The sequence below is a fragment of the Apium graveolens genome, chromosome 3 (genome assembly GCF_009905375.1).
Source record: "Apium graveolens cultivar Ventura chromosome 3, ASM990537v1, whole genome shotgun sequence".
Classification (NCBI taxonomy): Eukaryota; Viridiplantae; Streptophyta; class Magnoliopsida; order Apiales; family Apiaceae; genus Apium; species Apium graveolens.
Window position 1 is genome coordinate 66,818,067 of NC_133649.1, and position 3,177 is coordinate 66,821,243.

Consider the following 3,177-nt stretch of genomic DNA (forward strand, 5'->3'; position numbering starts at 1 on the left):
GAGAAGACATTTTCATCATCAAGAGCAAGGGGAAGAAGACTGAGAAAACCGTTTTAGCACGCAACAACAAAGAAGAGGAAGCATACGTTTATCTTGTGATTCTTTTAATTCATTATAACAGTGGATGCTAGTTTTCTTTATGCTTTGAACCTTAATTCTCTTGTGACGTACTTCATTATTTATTAAGTATTTTTCTTCTTTATGTCATTGTGTTGTTATCATGCTTTCATATAAACCCATGATGATGATGAGTTCAATTATGGGCTAATCATTATCATGTGATTCTAGCGGATTTACTTATGGATTTCAATAATTAATTTGTTTTGATACCTTAGTGTGTGGTGATTAATTGATATCCTGGTATTGGTTGTGCTTATTCGTCTTATGTGCGTAGCTAACATATAAGATAGCGTGTTAATCTCTATTGAAGCGACAGTGAATATAGAGGTTTAGAACTTGCCATGCTAGCATAGGTTCATGTATTTGTTATGCATGATTCATAGGTAATTTTAACCATCTTACTTGACCTATGTAATCACGATAGATAACTTACGCATTAAACCGTTATGTTTTCAATTCTTATAGACATATAAGGACTAAGCATAATTGGTGTCTATTTAACTTGTATCTCTTTTGTGGATGCTTGGTAGTAGGGTATTCGTACAACGAAAGTTGGCATTTATCTGATTAGTGTCATCACCATTACATGCTAAGGTTAAGAACAATAAGGCTATTGAATGAAGTATTTAATGAAGTTAGAATCCCATGTTTGTCATATATATTAATTCAACCATTCTTGTTCTCTTAGTTATAATTGCTAGTTTAAATTCTTAGTTTAATAAAAACCCAATTTGTTATTTGTCTTAGCATTGAGCGATAACCATACATTGTTACATAGGTGCATATATTGAACTTAACCTAAACCAGTCTTTGTGGGAACGAATCTGATTTATATCTTATACTAGTTGCGAATGCGTATACTTGCGTGAATATTAGCGCGTGTTTTCTCCCTAACAAGTTTTTGGCGCCGTTATCGGGGACTCGGTGTTAATTTTTAGTTTATGTGCTTGTCATCAGTGGTCGTTAAAGTTCACTGATTCGGACTCTTTTACTCTCACGGTTTATTTGTTTGTATTTCAAGTACTTAGTACAATGGGAGATCCAGCAGCACGAACGAAAGCCTTGATGAATTTTTCTCAACCCAAGATCAATGACATTCAATCTAGCATTGTCCGGCCAACTATCACAGCTAATGCCTTTGAGATCAAGCCTGGTATAATTCAATGGGTGCAGAATTCAATCCAGTTTGGGGGTTCTCCAACTGAAGATCCCAATATGAACATTAGGGATTTCATTGAGATATACGACACCTTCAAGTTCAACGGTGTTTCTGAAGATGCTGTGAAGCTGAGACTGTTCCCATTCTCTCTGAGGGACAAGGCTAAGAGCTGGTTACACTCTCTACCAGCTGGTTCGATTACTACTTGGGAAGATCTTGCTCAGAAGTTTCTTTCTAAATTCTTCCCTATGGCGAAGACAGTTGCACTCAGGAATGCTATTACTCAATTTGCGCAGCAAATGGGAGAATCGCTATGTGAAGCTTGGGAGCGCTACAAGGAGATACTTAGGAAGTGTCCTCATCATGCAATGCCTGATTGGATGATCATCAATTATTTTTACAATGAGTTGGGAGCACAGTCCAGACCCATGCTCGATGCAGTATCAGGCTGAGCATTATGGGAAAAGAGCTATGAGGAAGCTTATGATCTAATTGAACTGATGGCTGCTAATAAATATCAGTATCCAACCTAGAGATGTCCACAGGGCAAGGTAGTAGGAGTTCTTGAAGTGGATACAGATACGGCTATCACTGCTCAACTAAAGGCGTTGTCTATGAAGATCGATTCTTTGGCTAACTATGGTGTTAAGCAGATAATTAGTGTTTGTGAGTTGTGTGCAGGTCCGCATGTGACGGAGCAATGCGCTATATCTAGTAACTCAGCTCAGTTTGTGAGCAACTTTCAGAGATCGCAGCAACCAGTTCTAGACACTTATCATCCTGACAACTGGAATCATCCTAACTTCAGCTGGAGCAACAATCAGAATGCGATGCAACAGCCCTTCCAGTAGTTTGGAAATAAGCTATTCAACCCTCCTGGTTTTCAGCAACAAATTACACCAAAACAATAAACTCTTGGTGCATGTCTATCTTCGAATGAAAAATCTGAATTGGAGGAGTTGCGACTTATGTGCAAAAACTCGGCTCTTATATGCCAAAGCCAGGTTGTTTCTATCAAGACTCTGGAGAACCAAATAGGGCAAATTGCTAATGCCTTATTGAATCGACCACCAAGAACGCTTCCTAGTGATATAGAAACAAATCCAGGCAAGAGGGAAGTTGAAGAACAGGTGAATGCCATCACCTTAAGGTCTGGAAAGGTCGCAAGCCCCCAAATTCAGCAAGGCGAAGAGCCTAAAAAATCTCAAGTTTCAGAAAATGCAGTTGTGGCAGAAGAAGAAATGCAGAAGGAAGCAGAGGTGGAACCAAGAAAGACTGCTGTGGCACACACTCCTCCTGAGGGTAATACAGGGGAGAAACAGATCTATCATCCACCTCCTTTTCCTAAGAGGGTGCAGAAGAAAAAGCTGGATAAGTAGTTTGAGAAGTTTTTTGAGGTGTTCAAGAAACTTCATATCAACATACCTTTCACTGAAGCTCTTGAACAGATGCCTAGCTATGCGAGGTTTATGAAAGGTATTCTCTCTCAAAAAGTGAAGCTCGATGACTTAAAGACCGTTGCTCTAACGGAGGAATGCAGCATTGTACTGCAACAAAAGTTGCCTCCGAAGCTTAAAGATCCTGGAAGCTTCACTATTCCTTGCACTATCGGAAACTTGTCATTCGACAAATGTTTATGTGATTTGGGAGCTAGCATCAATCTGATGCCCTTGTCTATCTTCAAGAAGCTTGGTCTGCCTGATCTGAAACCAACATACATGTCATTGCAACTAGCTGATCGTTCCATCGCTTATCCACGAGGTATAGTGGAGGATGTCTTGGTCAAGGTGGATAAACTCATCTTCTCTGTTGACTTAGTAATTCTTGATTTCAAGGAAGATAAGAAGATTCCCATCATCTTGGGAATACCATTCTTGGCTATAGGCCGAACTATGATT

At 39.3% G+C, this 3,177-nt stretch overlaps 1 non-coding gene across 1 annotated transcript; it reads right to left on the reverse strand.

Annotated features, from left to right (window-relative positions):
* Nucleotides 1-1,542: 1,542 nt before the first annotated feature.
* On the reverse strand, nt 1,543-1,649 carry LOC141716216 (small nucleolar RNA R71). Its single transcript, XR_012572933.1, has one exon. It is a non-coding gene; the product is annotated as a small nucleolar RNA R71 (small nucleolar RNA).
* Between the last annotated feature and the right edge of the window lie 1,528 nt (nt 1,650-3,177).